Genomic DNA, 20796 nt, shown 5'->3' with positions numbered 1-20796 from the left:
ATGTAAGTGCAATGTGGTTTATATCGGTTTTTAGCTATATTTTAACATGCGTTAAACATGCACTGCAAACAGCAGTGTGTACATAGCATTTAGATGCCCACACGTGCAAAAATTCTAGACATTTTAATCAAAAGGTCTTTTCATTGGACAGTTTGTACACACACAGAAGGATCTAAACATGATAAACTTGATAAAGTGAATATGCACAGAAAAGAGATTGCTTAATCATGATTGATCTGACCACACATAGGAAGGAATTCAATTCCCCGCGTAGTGCCTGCGGAACGCACTGTGCAGCGATCTAAGATTTCAGATTTTCCTTCACCCCATAGAGCAGGGTTGTCCAACCCGTGGCCCGCGGGCCGCATGCGGTCCAGCACGCCTGTAAATGTGGCCCAGCAGGAGTTTTGGTTGTGGCAAGGGGGCAGCACTGTTAATGGAAAAAAAAATCCTGCAAAAAAAAAAGAAATGAAAATACTTACCTTGCAGTCACGCCAGCTGGTACTCCGGCTCCCTCCCTTGTCTCCTCCTCTGTGCAGCGCTCGCAGTGAATGTTGGGCGTGTCATCACGCCCAACATCTCTGCAGCACAGAGGAGTCACCCGCGCAAGAAGAACAATCAGCAGCAGAGAATCGGAGAAAAGAAGAGAAGAGGATCAGAGAACCAGTCGATTAAAAGGTAAGTTAAGGGGATTTTTTTTATTATTTCAATGGACACTGACCAGTGAATAAAAGTCACCTGGTCCTGGAGCATCATGGACCTTATCTCCCTGCTACATATAATATATTATTCTCTTTGGCCCATTACAAGTTGTTATCCCTTAATTAACATAGTGGTGTAATTAGCAAAGCAGGTGACAATTTGGGGTCACAGTGGTGTATAGGTCAGTACCGCAGGCCTGGTCAGGGCACCCTGATATACAATGCCTGCCTTAAATGCACTTTATTGATATTGCATCGAAACAATAAAAAAAGTGATTATAGTATAATAACTAGAGAGGATTTTTTGAACAGGGCGATTGAAAGGTAAGTATAGGGTGATTTGAAAAAAAAGTGATATATATATACATATATATATATATATATATATATATATATATGTTTTCTATGGTTTTTTGGATGATCAGCTATCATTATTGTTAGTGTATCTTATGTGCGGCCCAAACCAACTCGTCGTCCTCCAATGCGGCCCAGGGAAGCTTAAAGGTTGGACACCCCTGCCATAGAGGTTTGCAAGAAAAACCATAATAGTCGGGTTTGTAGTACTCGTAAATGAACTGTGATGTCCGTCTGTTCATTGTGGGTTATTGAATTCCCCTCAAAGGTTGATAAAACTGATTTCCAGTACTGGTCACAGGGGCAAATGCAGGATTTGTAGAGGGGGGTTTCCACACCACGCCGCCAGTGGGCGTGACCAGCATGCAAGGGGGCGTGGCTATAATTTTAGACAGTGCTTGGCTGCTCTCCAACTCTTCCTATCCCCATAATATACATGGGCAATGCTGCGTGCACTACTGTTAGTGCTTGCAGAAGCGTGTGAAGCGGGGGCAGGGTCCAGCCACCTCAATTATACAGAGCCCCAGGCTTGGAGGGGGGTTTCCAGGCACTAGGACCCCCCCCCCCTTGGTTTGCCTATGGGTCAATTAAAATGGTCAAATCTGGAGGAACGTTCATCTTTTCCATTCCATTCCTTTTCTATTAAGATCTTGCCATGCCACACACAGCGATAATTGTATGACCTCATGGACATATGATTGCATCATGACAAAAAAATGAAGTTTGTTTAGAATGAATTAGTCATATTTTGACTGAGTTGGACTTTCCTGTTGAGCAACCAAAGTCGGTTTATTTTCACATTATGTACATTAACTCATGGCAACCAAACAGAAACGAACTCACATTAGACGCAGAAATACCAAACCGTTCTGCTGCCTGTGGCCAAAAACATTTGTGCGCACGTATATTTTATTTTGGAAGCATTGCTCGACCTAACAGCAAGGTACATACCAGAAATGTACGAATCTGCTTTAAGAAATATGGCATTTTTTAAATTACTTCCCTACCATTAGATATTATTAGACATTGAAAGCAAACAACTGATTGGTTTCGGAGAGTTTGTGTCCAATTACACTCAAATAACACCCACAAAACTGTATTTTGAGGCGACAGATATAACTCTGTGTACTGTAAGACTCAAGTGCATTATCCAAATATAAAAACGTGTAAATGTAACAATGTGCACTTTTCATATTGTTCTGAACTAATCTGCAAATTCTGTTCCTGTTTCTAACCAAGAACAGTACAGAAACTAACTTTGCAGGAATAAATAGTGGTACTTTAGAACATCTATTATCCTTGCACACAAAAGGTTTTTTATTTTCAAACTGCTTTTGTTTTGTGAGAGATAAGGGGATTGTGTGTGAGACAGGAGGGGGAGTGAGGGAAGGATTAGGAGAATGAGGGAGAGGTGTGTCAGTAGAGAAGGGGGCAGGTCTTACACAACCAGTATCTGTGAATCATTCACTCTGTCAACCACTCTGATACTATAGTGCTACAAGCTGGTTGTACAGCTGCTGTGTGTACCAGGGTTGCTACTACAAGCTGCGTCTGCTGTACACACTATTGTGGTGTTACTGGACCTGACTGTGGACTTGTGTAGTGACACACACACACACACACACACTCAGGTGACTGTGCACAGGAAGACTTTGCCCTTTTTTTACTGCACTGTACAGCAGAGGATCACAAAGCAAGCCAGTGGGGGACACAGTTCAACAAGGTAAGACCTGTTCACCATTGGATTTAATATACAGAGGAAGGGGCTATACAGATCTTGTAAGCAATTATGTGCAGGGACGGAGAGGAGTTGTACAGAGTTCACTTTGGGGTTGCTAATCATGAGATCTAATTAAAATCAAGCGCAGAGTGTGTGGGTATGCATTCATTAGCAACCTGTGGCTGGCTGCTTTATGTGGAACTACAAATTCCAGCGTGCCCTGCTGGATTGGAGATCTGTAAGTACCTGACTTCTGTTATCAGGACGTTAGGCATAGTTAGAACAGCACAGGTCTATGGAAAAATGACTGGTTTTCTGCAAATGATCAGTATAATATTAAATAGACCTATATGATAAAAGTATATATTCAAATAACCTACTGGCACCCTGTTACCAAGCCTAGTGAGTGGGACGTGCGTTTTCCCTCCGTTAAATTGCTGAAAACTCCCCGGACGCTGGAAACGGGGATCGTTCAGCTCTACAGCAAACGCACGGTCAGTTCACACTAGTTTTTAGTTACAATCTCTGTTCCACTTTTTTTTGTAAACTTTTTTATTTATTTTTAACCAGAACTGTTACTGTACTTGCGGTTTGTTTACCCGAAGGGTCGATGACCCCATGTTATAAACTTCCAAACGGTGAGCGCAAAGCAACGCAGGGTGCCCTCTTGGCTCTTCCAATTGTGTTTGCAAAAACAGTTATTGCCGCACATGTCTAGGAATGTAATAATCATCCTAAAATTGTTGCTATAAATACACTTTCCCCTCTAATAAAATGTATAATTAGCTAGCACAGCTGCATGCAGATGTGACCTTCCCCTTAAATATAGGGAGCTGTTTCTTGAGTATGAAATTAAAGGTCCAAATAGAAGTTAAAAGTAATCGTCTTTCATATAATTAGTATTTTGGAATTGCTCTTGATGGTCTGCTTAGATGCAACTGATCTATTGAAATATTAAACATTTTTTTTTTTGGAGGGGGTGGTCCTGCTATAATCAAAGCAACTCAGCTGTAAAGTGTTGAATAGACTGGGTTTATATAACTCAATGGATTTGTGAAAGCATTGATCACAGTATAGTAAACTAATTGCTTACACATGCATTGCTGGTGCAGATCAATGGAATTCTATGCTATTTACCTTTGATTAAATGGTATATGGCAAGTCTGGCATTGATTAGGCTGCTTACTGGGTTTCATTCATTGAGTTAGCAAAGGAAATGAATATCCATTACGTTAACCGCTTCCCTGCTGCTAGTACACCACTAACAGTATACATCTTGTGGTCTGTGCTCCAAGTACTTACATCCAACTTATATGTTTTTATATTTAATTTTTTAAATGCAGCCGGTTATTTGAGTATGATCATTTGTAGCCGACTATTGACTATATTATTTTTCTATGATATGTTGCTCTGTTGGCGTATAAGAATTGCATACATTTTTATATGATGCTTTCATCCCTGTTGCATCATATAGTTGTTATAAGTTATATGCAGCACGGTGGCTTAGTGGTTAGCACTTCTGCCTCACAATGCTGTTGTCATGAGTTCAATTCCTGACCATGGCCTTATCTGTGTGGAGTTTGTATGTTCTCCCCGTGTTTGCGTGGGTTTCCTCCGGGTGCTCCGGTTTCCTCCCACACTCCAAAACCATACTGGTAGGTTAATTGGCTGCTATCAAAATTGAACCTAGTGTCTCTGTCTGTCTGTCTCTGTCTGTCTCTCTTTAGACTGTAAGCTCCAATGGGGCAGGGACTGATGTGAGTTCTCTGTACAGCGCTGCAGAACTAGTGGCGCTATATAAATAAATGGTGATGATATGCCAATGTTGCATGTTCTATTTAAATATATATTTTCTAGAGCTATATATTGAATTATTACAGCTGTGGCCACAATTATGTACAATGTAGGAGACAATCACACTATACAGTCAGGGAAGATGTGAACCAGTTGAGAGCTAAAAAACTTCTACCAAAAAGTTAGTTGCCATTATTAATATTTTAGGTGCCGTGGCTTCCTGGCAGCTGGCATTTGACCATTCCTATGATATTGCTATTGAATTAGTTCATTACAGAGCATCTGAGCTTGTTTATTAAACCGCAGCTATGTGTGGGATATAAGGTTACCTGGCGGACTGAGTTAATGAACGGCAAAACCTTTAATTGTTGTGATCTTGCCCTGGATCTAGGACACTACCATATGGCGCTTTTATGAAGAGGCGACAGGTTGGCACTTTGACACCTCTAAAGGACACGAGGTCACAGGTGGTGTTAGGTTTGACGGCTGCTCTCCAAGCACTTTCCGTTGGCGATGCTCCCAAAGCACAATGGGAACAGTGATACAAGATCTGCCGCCATATCCGATTTCCACTACTGTCTGCACTCACTCAGTGGGCCCTATTACACACAGCAGAAAGTGGCTTTCCCATGGCGGAACAAAACATTTGGATGTGCTCATTCTCCCTTCTGTGATGCTTGAGCATCTCCTGCTATATACACTGCACTGTCCTAATTTATATTTCTAAATCAGGAACCACGGGTAGCTCAGGACATTATCACCTCAAGACAGTCATTTTTTGTATAAATAGGTACAAAACCAATACACGGCATGGTCGGGGCCGAAACTAGGGCCTAGTCAGAGGGGTGACCGTCCAGTTTTCTTTTTTCGCCCCAGGCGCTAAAATTTTAAGTTGCGACTCTGGGCTTAGCGTTAAAATGCACCCGTCACTTACTGAGGTAGCAGCCATTTTGAAAATGGAGTCCGTGTTGACAAGAGTACAGCCTATCACTTTATTAAGAACCAGTGTCCACTATGTACGTATTACGTAGATTGGTTAATGACATTAACCCCTCTTAGACTGTGAAACCCATAATATTTAGTGCCTAATACTCTGTAAAAGAATACAGATCTAAGAAACATAAAATAAAATGGAGGCTGTGCCACCAACAAATTGTTTTGTTTAGCATAGGGATCTGTGGCACACAAAATAAAAGGCATAATATATATATATATATATATATATACCAGGTTTAATTAGACGAAAAAGGGTATAATATTATAATTAGGCAGATAAGCCTTTTTCAAAGTTACTACAGTGAGACCATGGTGATTGTTATCACTCAGACCTGCTATAGTCTAGCATCCTTTGTTGTGTAAGGTTGTTTAACTTATTTTTTTTGTTCACTTTCAACCCCTCCCCCCCCATAAATCTAAGTGTAAGCTTTCAGCTCAAGCCAAATGAATAGCAAACTGAAGTTGAGAGGAAAAAAAACAGCCATGCAAAACCTGACTGCTGATCCGTTATGAGGGATATAAACATTCCCATAAAAGTGATTTTTTTATATTTTTTTTTTTTTTTTATTATTTTTTGTGTGTGGTTGTTTTATGTGTTTTTTTTTTTTTTTGTGTGTGCTGAACCATCTGTCAGGTTTAGCTGATGTAAACAATGAGGTGTGTGGTGTGATTGATGGTATAGCGGCCATGCTTGTAAACTGGCTGCACAATCTGTTCCTTTTCTAGTCACAAGCCTCTTCCACACCCCTGTTTTTGTTTGGTTGGACTGACACATGGCAGACAGCGGGCACATCGTGCCACACCTGGATGACAGGGTCATAGTATACAATGCAGACATGTTTAGTGAAGGGATGTGCATTGATCATCCAAAGGTCCCTCTTTTGGAGCCCATAACTTTTTATTACCTTTCTGTCCCTAATATATGCATATATTTAATATTTTATTTTATTTTTTTTACACACCAAGGGGCTAGATTTACTAAAGCTTCTAAAAATAATAAGTTGGTGTTTCCCATAGCAACCAATCAGATTCTAGCTATCCTGTTCTAGAATGTACAAGATAAATGAGAGCTAGAATCTGGTTGGTTGCTATGGGCAACGCATTCACTATTCCATTTTGGAAGCTTTAGTAAATAGAACCCCCAGCTTAGTGAAATGGACAAGAAAAATATGATAGTGATGCCAATCTATTCACAAGCGACCATAAGGTTACTAGTCATGAAGAACCTGAGTGATCTTACTTGTCCCTAGTAACTCATTAACTACATTATCATAAATGTTGGTTAAGGCCACAAAATAGCTGACTTCACCCCGGCTAGGTGACAGATGCTCATTAAGTTATAAATGGCAGGACATTGTGATTATTCTCATGCCATTTGGAGATTACCGAGAGTCTGAAGCGACGTGGAGAGAATAACTGGGTCTGCCTGACCTCTTATGAAAAATTACCACATACTTGCCAACTTTTCCTCGTTGGCTTCAGGGAGATCCTGGGGGAGGTGGCTGTGCGGGGGTGAGGCTTGACGAATTGCATCGTTTTGGCCCCTCCCCCTAAACAATTGTCACAATTTTGGCCAATTGCAGCAGGGGACGGGGCTAAGATGACGTGATATTTGCGTCATTAAGCCTCGCCCACTGCCACTTATCTATTGCAGGGGCGAGAAACGGGAGGTTGCCCTGCTCTCCCGGGAGGTCTCCCAGATATGTGGGAGTCTCCCAGACATTCCGGGAGAGTAGGCAACTATGCGTTAAAGAAAAGCAGCTAATGAATCTCTAGAGACTGAAGTGTCTTTTACATTTCTGTCTCCATTACTGAAGTCATGTTGTCTTACCTGTCAGTCTTTGATTAAATCTTGGTCTCCATGAAAATGGCCACCTCCACAGGCATCAATACATGGACATAGGACACAATTTCTGAACTGTGTCATCATGCCACAGATGGCGAAGCCAACCACGTCTTGTACTGGCTCAGCATCAGGGAGAATGCCAGACTCTTCAGGGAGTGAGGGAGATCACCCCTATTTCAGGGAGTCTCCCTGACATTCAGGGAGAGTTGGCAAGTATGAGTTACCATCATAATCAACCATATTACATTGGACTTCCATGTTAATTTAGCCGTTTACTATGGTTATCCTTGCCTTTTGTTTGTAATGATTACCATGGTACCTTTACATAAGTGTCGACAATTCTGATCGCAATAAAAAATATCCATTCATAATAAAATAAAAGAATTGTATATATCTACGTCCATGCCAAGCGTAAGGAAGGCCGAAATGGATGGAGTAGGCACCAGAATCTCTTTAAAAGTATATAAAAACAACATTTTATGTCAGTGCTACTTCATAGAATATATATATATATATATATATATATATATATATCCATCCAGGTCTGGGTAACCTGTGGCTCTCCAGGTGTTTGTGAAACTACAAGTCCCAGCATGCACTGCCAGCAATGCCTTGCTATGTACTGGAAAAGCGTGCTGGGACTTGTAGTTTCGTACAGGCCTGTATTAAATGCTAGTGAGGTTTAGAAGAGTGTAATGTTGTTTTTCAAACAGCACCTGTCTGCCACCTGACGGAGATGGTGACAGTAGTCACTCCCAGTAGTCACGCAGTTTCGTTCCCTCTTTCATGACTATTTAAATCACTGACAGGAGTCGGTATCACCTCTCTGTCACCAGGAACCTGTCACTCAGACACATGTGTAAACTGTTGGGAAAGCGTCTCCTCATTATATAAAAATGCACCCGCCCCCTCCTTCTGGCACATGAACGGTTATCACGGAAGCACAGTCTGGTGGTTAAACTGTCGGTTTAAAAGATGACAAGATAAGTCCCTGCAGGCGTATTCTCAAACCACTCTGACAACATCTACATAAAGGAACTAAAATCTTATTTTTTTTTTTTTTATTTTTTTTTATTATTCTCTTGTTCAGTCATAGGTGTCTATAAAACCCTTAATATTGCAGATAATTCCAGTCAATTAACTATATAATCTTTTACAATATATCAGTTATAATGCTGGATACATCATCATCATCATCACCATTTATTTATATAGCGCCGTACAGAGAACTCATTCACATCAGTCCCTGCCCCATTGGAGCTTACAGTCTAAATTCCATAACACACACAGACAGACACACACACAGACTAGGGTCAATTTGTTAGCAGCCAATTAACCTACCAGTAGGTTTTTGGCGTGTGGGAGGAAACCGGAGCACCCGGAGGAAACCCACGCAAGCACGGGTAATTTTGATAGGTCTGTTCTAGTAAATTGTACAGGGTGTAGGCTTGCCAAACCAGATCCGATCCTATTCCATATATTTGGGCATGGTGGAAAACTGGATAGATTGTTAACTCGAGTCTCTGCCACTTGCAGGTTTTGTATTCAACATGGAAGTGTCCTTATTGCAACTTGGTTTGGGATTGTGCTTGTATAACCGTATTGGTGGAATTTAAGCACAATTGGTGCCAGATTATTTGCGATCTGTCTGTTTGGTGTCATGCCAAACAAGTAGATTACGACACTTGTTGGAGGAAGCCCAGTGTGGGCCGAATAAGTAGCAGCTAATCTATTAACCGTGATCTAAGCAAAGTCCACATGACTCAGGGATGTCGGTAGAATGGATTGGCTGCATTTTCACAAATATTGGTTCAGGTCAAAAAACGACTGCGTGTAGGGGGTGGCTACATTTTTATCTAGCTGTACTGCGTCAAAATGAGCACAAGAGGAAAAAAAAAAGTCCATTGCGGTATATGGGATCAAGGTATATTGGCCAATTTATGAAAAATCTTTGTTGTCGTGGCGATTAAATATATATCTAATATTGGCTTTGTTCTTTTCCATAAAGGCAAAAATCTTATGTGTCTGCTAGATGTGCTCAATAAACAGGCTCCTTCCAGTTCAGTGGCTCTTTGAATACATGTGTTTCCGAAATGCATAACTGAAACAGGTAGAACAAATGACCGATAGATAGACAGAGACACATCTACCGATGGTATTCTCAGGCCAAAGAGGCCTTTGAGGCAACTAGAATGAAATGCTGGCACTGATTGCAGGACAGGATATCCAGATATCCTGTTGTTGACCATGTCACCGACATAATGACCTAAATAAAACAACTGTGACAATTTACCATCAACATATCGCTCAATGATAAATAACAGACTGTAATTTATTTTTGTTAGAAGGCTGCTATTGCACCTAAAATCTTCATGCACTATACACTGTCATTTTTATTTTTAATGGAAAATGCCTTTATAGGGAGAACTTTTTCGTAAGCTGCAATTTCACATTATGCGTAATTTACTTCTAAAGTGCAAAAAATATGCAACAGAGGATCCTCTTCCCTGACAGTCAAGGCCAAAGACTTGGTAGGCTGTGGGAAGGCCAATCAGAAACTTCAGTCAAGGGATTGCGGATTTTGATTGGTCACACCCCTTATCCGATGCCATTTAAAGATGGTGATCTTTATTTACTTTCCTGTTGTGTATTACGTCACGCACAGACCCCCCAAGCAAGTCAGCTGCATATAGCAGCCCGAGGGATCTGCCTAGAGGAAGGGGGACATGTTAGGGGAAAAACGTTTTTTTGGGTGGTAATGCAGCTTTAAGAAGATCGCTTTTTGTGTACCTTGTAATATTTTTCCAGATTTAAATAGCTTATTTAGCAGCCCTATAAAAGGGGAGGAGAGTTGCTGCAATGTTTGACTTGACCAATTTGGTACGTGGGCGTAGAATTATGTTATTTTAAATTGGACAATGAGATTAGGAACTATAAATGCGATAAGCCGCGGAATCAGGAAGTTATTTCAAGGTAAACAGACATAAGGAAGTAAGTTTGACCCAGGTAATATAAATGCATTTCTCAGCTTGCTGATAACGGGCTGTGTGTCCATGAGAGATGACATTCCCTTACAGATGATTGCAAAGTCCTTTGCGATCGCCTACTGTCCAATCTGCAAGGCTTGGATTATAAACCGAGTCTACTAATGGGATTTATCTGCCTTTGGAAATGTTACATTGTACTTTTTAAATAAGATTATAGTTTGATCTCTGTGCCGCCCATCACAGTAGTGCTATTTAGTTCCGCAGTCACATGTGGCTTAGTTAGCTGCCTCTGAGTGATACATATAGAATTCTTGAGCCTAGCCCTAAAGGGTAGTTGCACTCACTTTCACGTTAGCGCCTTTCTAGCTACAGAAGTGCTCTACGCTAATTCTTCTAGCACTTATTTCAGTGCCTTCATGGTTCACAAGTTGTCACTGTCTTGGGTTCTGTTCAAATTTAACAGATGTTAAGTGGAGAGGGTTTTAATGAAGCATTTTGGCAACTTGTCCGAAAATACTCCTGTTGGTGTTTTTAAAAACTCTCCGATGATTAAAGTCTCTCCCTATTCCTTGTGTAAATTAATGATTTGCATTCGGAGCGAATAAACACTGCGTTTTTAGACACCACGGCTATGACGCCATTCTGAAAGATTTCCTATCAGCGAATGACTTCAGCTGTTGTCATACCTATCAAATGTCTCTTGTATTGAATCCTTTATGTCACATTCTATCAGAATCTCTGGCAAGGTGCTTGTAGCTGTGTACAAACACAATGCCTGTTTACACAATTCTTCTCCATTAATGCGCACAAACACTTTTATTTAAGACAACCGTTCTGTTTAATGTTCTTGTATTTACGTAGTTGACAACTTGGCTGATTTAATTCCAGGATGTCTGTCTGTTCCACGATTTATCACCGACTGCCCATGATGGAGAGGCTTGACAGTCATTCGTTAACAGAGAGCAGAGAAATCCCCTGGACAAAATGGGTTTAGTTGACATATAAGTGTTTGTGGCCTCCGTGGGTCCCTCCTGATCTCTTGCTTACCCCGTTCTTTTGTGGTTTACGTGACTTTGACTGTCCAGGCCCACGGCCAAAATCCTGTGCTCCCCGAACCTCTCGCTTATTTTCTACAGCCGTTGTCCGGACTCTGTTGATTTGTGATGAATGTTTTACTGTTTTACCCAGTTTGCTTATTGGTTTACTATGTTTGTCCCCAATTGTAAAGCGCTACGGAATATGTTGGCGCTATATAAATAAATAAAATGATGATGATGATGATGATGATGTATTCAGGCCAGGTAACTTGAATGGGAAATAAATGGGAAGATTGGAAAGTGGGTGTTTAGTATTGGGGGGGGGGGGCATTTTGGAGGGTCCGCTCTTGGTTATTAGAAATTCTGGAACCTCTTTAGACTTTAAGTTCAGTTTTAAAAATTTAGCATAATTTTACTCAGATCCTGAATATGTGGCCTCCACTATGTGTACGTGGGTTCCTGTGAATGCAAATTGTGTTTTCAGAAACCAAATTAACAATGGCCACAAATGTTGAAATGACTTCCCTTACCGAATTTATACTCTGGATTCAGACAGACGTATAGATTTGTTGCAGGTACTTGTATTGCTTAAAACTCTGTTATATATATATATATATATATATATATATATAACAATGAGAAAATGGCTCTTTTATGAGGTTACAGGCTTTCGTTGTCTTTTTTTTTTTTTTTTTTTTTAACTCATTTGCCATTAGCTCCAAAGACGCTTCGGGGTAAATGTATCAATATGTGACTCTGGCAAATTACCGGCTAAAGTTAAAAAGGCAATTTGATTGAAGACAAAATCTGCCTTTAATTAAAATGCCGTTTTAATTCTAGCCGGCAATTTGCCAGCCGCACATTGATTCGTTTAGCCATTATATGTTATTGTCCCATCGATCATATATGTGCAAGTCCCATGGATCATATTTGCAAGTTAAAATGCCTCAAGTCAGTTTTCTGGGAATTATTTACACTTTGATTCTCAAAACTTATTTAAAGCTGTCCTAACGCTTCGTTATTTAATGCCGGATGGGCTGTTACCACCACAAGTGTTTCTGGAAAGAAGGTATAAATGTTGGCTTGATAAGTGTACTGTAGTAGAGGCTGTCTATGTAGTGGGTTGACAAATCTGTATGTTATGAAGAATCGCTAATGGTGAGTGATATTAGGTCAAAGATCCTGAGATTATGGACCACTGATCCAAATATTAGGACGGATTCATCATCATCATTTATTTATATAGAGCTACTAATTCCGCAGCACTGTATAGAGAATGCACTCACATCAGTCCCTGCGCCAAGAGAGCTTACAGTCTAAATTCTCTAACATATACACAGACAGACTAGGGTCAATTTGTCAGCAGCCAAATAACCTACCAGTATGTTTTTGGATTGTGGGAGGAAACCGGAGCACCCGGAGGAAACCCATGCAAACACAGGGAGAACATACAAACTCCTCACAGATGGTTGGGAATCAAACTCATGACCCCAGTGCTGTGAGGCAGAAGTGTTAACCACTAAGCTACCGTGCTAGTGCTATTTAATAATAATAAAACAAAAAGGATGACCATCTTTTCATATCATCATGCATCAGTAGTCTTGCGTCACTACGATGTGAGGGACTCTGCTCCTTCTGCTATATAACTCTCAGTCTGTGGCTTCCTGCTGCCTCCATTTTCCTACTCACATCATGTCACTGGCCCTGTCCTCACTGACATCACTCATCTTCTGATATACTCTGTGCTGCTGGGGGACCCTGCTCCTTCCACTATATAACTCTCAGTCTGTGACTTCCCACTTACCTCCTTTCCCCTCCTCACATCATGTCACTGTTGCATGTAGCCCAGTCCTCAGTGACACAATCACGTGAGTGGACAATTCAATACTTCTCACATGACTAGCTTGCCCATTACCTGAAATAATATGTGCTGCTGTGTAGAAATCCTTTGATCTGATTGGCTGCAGGTTGCTACATTCCCACCCACTTCCAAACTAGGGACATAACAGAGGAGCAGGAGATGGAGGGCACAAAGATCAGACCCCAGTCAAACACGTTGACCAAAAAAAATGTGTGCTTCGATTTTAGTTCTCTCCTTAACTCACCAGGAACACTGTTAAATGAACAGCAGCAGATTGTACCAGTGCTGCTTATCCAGTCAGGTTCTACGATCTACTAGTTGGACGCTGGAGGGGAAGAAACATCAGGGGTGTATGGAAAACCCTTTCCTCCCCCACAGAGGAACATTTCCTTTAAAATCAATGAATTCCCCACTGGCTAATGCACTATGTGAAAGGTTCACTGTAATTGTACTTTATGAGCTCTGTGGCATTTACCATCAGTACACATGTCCTGAATGCCATTATGCTGTGTCATCTTGTCACTAACCTGGAATGCACCTATGATTAATATTGACACAAACCTTGTGGTATTTGGACAATAAGAATGGTGGATGTTTTGGGAATGGGAGCTATGCAGAGATGCAGGCTGCTTGTGTTCTACAGATAACCTTGCAGCCCAATGTGTTGAGGACAAGCAGGGACTTGGTGTGTGCTGCGCTGTCTCTTAACAGAACCTGGCAGGTTCTGCTTTCTGTAATGTGAGACAGTGTAGATAGAGCAGACTTTAGATCGTTTCTGGCTCAAAGTTCTACAACTGCTGGTTGGTCACAGGTTGTCTATGGAGTGACAAGTCGTTATCAGGAAAGCTGGGGAAAATCCAGTTTGGAGTTATGCAATGAGGGTGTTGAAAGCATATGTCAGCGATTATAGGCACACAAATGCAAAAGAACAGCCCTGAGAGACCAATGTCGGCTAATTATGAGTTTGGACAGTGTCTTCATCAAATATTAGATTGTAAGCTCTGTCGGACAGAAGCGCTAGAAGCAAAAATACATTTATTTTGATTTAATAAAGGGCAGCTCGATAGCCACAGGCTGGTAAAAATCTCTCCCCAATAACTGGGTTTATGTAGTAGGTAAGGACATTCTGGATGGGCCAATGATCCATCATCATCACCATTTATTTATATAGCGTCACTAATTCCGCAGCGCTGTACAGAGAACTCGCTTACATCAGCCCCTGCCCCATTGGGGCTTACAGTCTAAATTCCCTAACGCAGACAGACTAGGGTTAATTTTTGTCAGCAGCCAATTAAACTACTAGTATGTTTTGGGATCCATATAGTATATTTTTGTTATTGTATAATATTATAAACCAGGTTACAATAATATATAAATATGTATAATTATATTATATAATATTATTGTTACATATATCTATGTCTGGACAAAACAATAGTGATATAAAGCTTTACAAAGACACAGCCCTTGATGATACATAATACAAATGGGTTTGGCAAAGACATTGTATGTTTAATATGCTGTTTTGTGGCACGGCAGCCTCTCCATGTTGTTGTCAAGTACGTGCAATAAATGGGCTGGGCACTACCCTATTAATAACCATATAAATAGCATTGAACACGTAGTACAGACATACCCATTAGTAACCAGTCATCCGGTTTTTTGTTTTTATGCATCTATGGGTTATAGCACAGTTGTGCTATTACTGCTGTTATTAAGTGATGATGGTAATAATCTTTCTGGGTGCAAGCTGGCATTACAGATGGGCATGGAGGGCAGTTCTGCTCTTATTCTAACCAGATTGCTCCCTCTTTATACTGGATAATGGATCAATGTTCCCGTTGGGGGAGACATAGCAAGGGCACACAGTATATAAGTGTAGAATTATGCACTTACCTAGCTAGACCTCTGGAGACAAATTTTGGGTCAGAAAGGCAAAAGTGACTCACGCGTTTTGTGCAGTTTTGAGATGCGAGCAAAACGCGTGACCAGACAGAACCGACTGAAGCCTATGGGATTATATACATGGACGCGACTGGATGATGACTACGGAACTAGTGAAGGAGTCCAAAAGCCCAACGAACTTGGGTCACTCAACGTTTAAAGGGCACATGTGAGAATGTTCCCTTAAAGGGGGTCTCCGCAGTTGGAAAACCCACTAAAGGGAACAGGAGGAGTGTCCCTTAATAGCAGGGGTTATTCACATGTCGAAACCTAATGTTAAATGCATTATGCAGGGATGGTGTCTAAAATTATCTCCTTTCCAACCAGATAAATGAAGGAGCTAGCCTTATGTAGATTTATTGCAGGAGTTTATACATACATTATCTCTATAAACGGTGCGTTCGGATGTTATCACTTTAGTGTTCATTATAACTTGGGTATTACACGGAATAACCCCTCACTGTAAATTGGATGAATATAAGACGTCAACTTGGACTTCTGCCGCAGTATTTGGCCAACTGCCTTGTCCTTTAACATGGTCACCGAACAGAAATATAATGTACAGTAGTATAATAATGTCCTGTACATGAATATACTGTTCCCGGCTGGCAGTCATAGAGTTAACGGCTGTAGCGTGATGCTGTAGCCAAGAGCACGGCAGTGTAAACAGGTAATGCAAACACGCGTGTGTATGTTTAGGTCAAGGACGCCTTGGGGGATTTAGACATCGCCGGCAGCTTGGGTTGAAAATAGCTGCTGATGATCATTCCCCAGCGACCTGAGGCATTATCTGCCAAAAAAAAATGAAATATGCCTTTGGTTGGATGACATAACATTACAAAGGGTCTCTGAGTGCATTGCTGCAATTAGGCCGCAGAGTGAAACAAAACGACTCTTTGAAATGAGTAAGTGGGGCTGGTAGATGAGGGGACGAATATAAATAAATTGCTAGTGGCTTTAATGTGTGTTTTTCTGTGCTGTAACGGAGCCTAAAAGGTTTGTATCCCGCAGGGAGAAATAAAACCTACGTTGGACTGTTTTTTAGAAGCCAAACCAGACGTCCCCCAGCTCTTAGTACCTCAAGTTTTGGTTTAATTCAGGAATGTTACCCATAGAGGGATCTGAATGAGTGTGTGTGTCGGCGGGAGGGCTCGTTAGCCCCCATTCTGCGATAATTAGGCCATCTGGTGCTAATAAAACTTGTTCTTGTCAGTGACTAGACTTCACTTATTAATATTCTACGCGCCAAGCCGTAGCAACCAATCGGGCGCTTGCTTTCATTGTCTGATTTACACAAGATGGATAAAAGCCAATTGCTGATTGGTAGCGCTGAGTCTGCTCATGTTGTGCATGTAAATATAATATTTAGTAATTTAGTGTTGAGCTGGATGCCCTCTTGTGTCTCTTGGGCCAGTGGATAGCAATCATATTTGGTATAACGGGAAAAGTGGAGGTGTTGCCCATAGCAACCAACCAGATTCTAAGTAACTATCGATTATCTAGTACATTCTAGAATATGAGAGCTAGGATCTCATTGGTTGCTATGGGCAACACTTCCACTTTTCCTTTAAGAAGCTTTATTAAATCTATCCCTTCGTTTCATGTTAGCCCTCTGTACAAGCTATGATCTGTGTGAGGGAATTTCTACCTATTCGTCTGCTTCTGAGCAAGAGAAGGGAAACAACTGAACTGTACTGAATGGCAAGCTCTGCAAGAAGGCTTGCTAGCTCCATCATATTATCTAGGTAAAGTGAACTGTAACTGTAGACATCCTATACCAACAATATTTGTATCCTTTAATAGTTACTTTTAGGCAATACAAAGGGCAAATAATATACAGGAGTACATTTAAATGAGTACTTCATTGGTATCCAGTGTGCCAAGCGTTTCAGACCTCCGCTTCTTACATGTGGGATGGATAAAATGTCATGCACATGCCGCTGGGTAAGTGGTTGCATAGTTAGTCCTGCAAAATTGCCAAAATTCTGTTGCTATAGGATAGGTGGACTGTTAAATATTATGATCAATTAGATTATAAATAAGAATCCACTCCATTTAGCTGCAGTTTGCAGTCTAAATATATTTCAAATGGAGCGCACTTAGTAACCGTCTGCCATAATCTGTTTATTTGGATTCTCTGGTTTAATGACTGCGTGGGAAAGATCTTGCACAGCGTCATTTACATGTCATTAAACAATCTCTGCCAAGAATGGTAGGCGGAAAAAAAATCTCTTTGCTATTATTAAATGTTTATTAACACAGTATATACTTATCTACACGTAAACTTGCGCGCAGCTACATTACTGGTGTAGAAAACGCCAGCGAGCGGAAGAGAGGAGTGCAGCCCTAAAAATCGGGACTGTCCCGCTGAGATCGGGACAGATGGAAGGTATGCACTTTATGAATAAACAATAATAATAGTATAGCTACGGAATATGTTGGCACTATATAAATAAATGATGATATTGGAACAAAAAAGGAGGGGCGTTTAAATCTTTACACGGTGACCTGAACACTTTAAATCGTATCGAACGATAATTTGGACCCACACCTCTGCCAAAATACAGACCTATGTCTTGCAGGGCAAGTAATAGACAGGAAGTCTGCAGTGCAAAGGAAAAATGTGCCCGCCTGGGACCTGAATCTCAAATTTCTACAGCTCTGTCCGTGTCTTTATTGATGTCAAATATCTGATATGACTGAACGTGGATAAGTGTTGGTGTCGCTGCGGAGAAGTGATTTTTATACACGGCTGTGGCGTAGCCTGTACACATGTTGGGACAGGCCTGTAATTAAATAATAGCATTGTTTGACCTGGAAAATTTAATACCTGCAACGCCCAATGTGAGAACGCACAATGGCTCCCACTCCCAGGCTGGGACAAACCAGCCCTCCTTAACCGTGACAGGGGAACCCTGTAGGGCAGGTTCCACCAGACAAGTCCGATAGGTAGTGCAGGATTCTGGCAGTGCAGAGGTTAACAGGACCTTTTATCAGGGGTGAGCAGAGCCCCCCCTCCCCGTTCCTTCAGCTTAAATACAAAAATAACAAGGCATTAAATCTTTATTTGAATGAAGGCGATGCATCATTAAGCTCTCATTAAAGCGATAACAAACAGAGTGGTTTCCGGAGCAATCCTGGGATAATACATAATGTTTTTATTAATGCATCATTAAAGGCCTATTCAGAAGCACAATGATTCTGTGCACTAGATGAATTGGCTCAGAGCGGTAATTTGTGTATAGCTGTATATTCAGTAAATATTGTGGGTGCAAAATATATATTTTTTTTTCCCCACCCGTCTGCAATGTCTACACTTATCTTAAATCATGCTTGCCCACTCTCCCGGGATGTCCGGGAGACTCACGAAATCCGGGTAAGTCTCCTGGAGTCCCGGAAGACTAGGGCATTCTCCCGCATCATGTGGGCAGGATTTAGAAACTCCATGACACGATTTATTGGGGAATTGTGTCATTGTGTCGGGGGAGCAGGCCAAAATAGCGCGATTCGCTGGGCCCAAACCCCCACACGTCCACCACTCCTCCCAACATTGAAAAGTTGACAAGTATGTCTAAAACATACTTGCCTTCTTTGGGCAAGTTCTTTCCAGGAGAGGGGCATGGCCAAACACTGCATTTTGGCCCCACCCCCCACGACGATAATGCCATTTTATAGCGGGGGCAAGGCCAAAATGACACGATTCACTGCGGATCGCATAATTTTGGGACGGCAGTAGCGGGATGCGGGAGATTTGCCTGCTCTCCCGTGAGTCCGTTAGACTGACTTGAATTTCCAGGACAGTCCAGGAGAGTTTGCAAGTATGGTCTGAAATACATGAATCCTTAAATCTAGCGTTTAGATACGTCTGGAGCAAATGTACGGCAATCTTAATCATCAACTCGAAAACTAAATTCATCTTGGGTTGGCGCAATTTGTGATTGGCTATGAATGTATTTCATGGACGCGCGTTACCCAAAATAAGCGTCTCCTACTGTACTGCTCTATCACAGTAATGCCCCTGATCTACCTCTTCAAGCGCAAGAGTCAGATACGTACAGCTCCGTTACCTGCGCAAGTTGGATATGTGACCAGTGCAACAAAAGGTTCATCTGATGCGCAAAATTCTGACACGTAAATGCACTTACATCCAAATCTATCACCCCCATAGTGCGCAAGACACAATACGAAGAAGACACAGGAATCGCACCTCTGTGAGGTCACTAGTTCCTGATGAATTAATAGGAGGCGTTCTCGCGTATGTCCGCCATCTGCACTATGTATACGGGATCGGCCCACTTTTAAAATGAAAAACAATATTTGTATTTTGAGGACTGTTGTCATCGAAATTCAGTATCTGTTGTAGGACAGTGGCCTGGTGGTTAGCACTTCTGCCTCACAGCACTGGGGTCATGAGTTCGATTCCCGACCATGGCCTGTGTGGAGCTTGTATGTTCTCCCCGTGTTTGCGTGGATTTCCTCTGGGTGCTCCCGTTTCCTCCCACACTCCAAAAACATACTGGTAGGTTAATTGGCTGCTATTAAATTGACCTTAGTCTTTCTCTGTATGAACTTAAACTGGCATCTGCAGACTCTCTTACAGGAATCTCCTTCCCAGTTGGCATAAGTTAATTTGTGTTTGTTTAGAATTCTTTCCTCAACAGTTTACTGAAACCTTAGTCTAAACATAACGAGAAAAAGACAGTGTGTTTTTCCTGAGGCACTCTAGTGACAGTAATATAAAGTTAAAATCTCAATCTTTATTTTATTCCATTAAAATCTGGACAAGAAATATAAGAACCTTTTATTCGTATTCCAATTAAAGATACTTGTAGTGAAATATTGAAAAAATGAATGACAAATGATAACCAGATTGAAATACTGTTAAGATACACTACTAGCCGTGACGCTGTTCCACATGAATCTTATTTATTGTTCAAAAGTGGGTTCATTTTATTAGTGCAAGTTTATATGTTCAGACATTAATATTGAATATAGGGCAGCACGGTGGCTTAGTAGTTAGCACTTCTGCTTCACAGCACTGGGGTCATAAGTTTGATTCCCGACCATGACCTTATCTGTGTGGAGTTTGTATGTTCTCCCCGTGTTTGCGTGGATTTCCTCCGGGTGCTCCCGTTTCCTCCCACACTCCAAAAACATCCTAGTAGGTTAATTGGCTGCTATTAAATTGACCTTAGTCTCTCTCTGTCTGTGTGTCTCTGTCTGTGTGTATATTAGGGAATTTGGACTGTAAGCACCACTGGGACAGGGACTGATGTAAGTGAGTTCTCTGTACAGCGCTGCGGAATTAGTGGCGCTATATAAATAACTGATGATGAACGCAGCCATATTTATGACTGTGACTTGTCCGAGACTTATTTTTGTAACCTAATCTGCTTTCAGTGTCCCATTATAAAACAGGTGCACAGTTTTATATAATCATTTATCGTATTCGTAAAACATTTTTCCAGACCTGCGGACTCTTCTGCTCACAGGTGTCTGTGTTGCATTGTCATAGGAGAGCTGCTGGGGTCTGTGCCAGGGTGTATCTAGGATTCT

The 20796-nt window shown here is 41.3% G+C and overlaps 1 protein-coding gene across 2 annotated transcripts in view; it reads left to right on the top strand.

Annotated features, from left to right (window-relative positions):
- The first annotated feature begins 2535 nt into the window (after positions 1-2535).
- The window catches only part of PHLDB3 (pleckstrin homology like domain family B member 3), a 52585-nt gene continuing 34324 nt past the window's right edge, over positions 2536-20796 (top strand). For both annotated transcript variants that reach the window (XM_075190295.1, XM_075190293.1), the window contains exon 1: positions 2536-2778. The gene's annotated coding sequence lies outside the window, so the exon portion shown is untranslated. The remainder of the gene's footprint in view (positions 2779-20796) is intronic.

The sequence above is a fragment of the Mixophyes fleayi genome, chromosome 11 (assembly GCF_038048845.1).
Source record: "Mixophyes fleayi isolate aMixFle1 chromosome 11, aMixFle1.hap1, whole genome shotgun sequence".
Lineage (NCBI taxonomy): Eukaryota > Metazoa > Chordata > Amphibia > Anura > Limnodynastidae > Mixophyes > Mixophyes fleayi.
The sequence above is the reverse complement of the archived record's forward strand: the minus strand, read 5'-3'. Positions and strand labels throughout refer to the sequence as shown.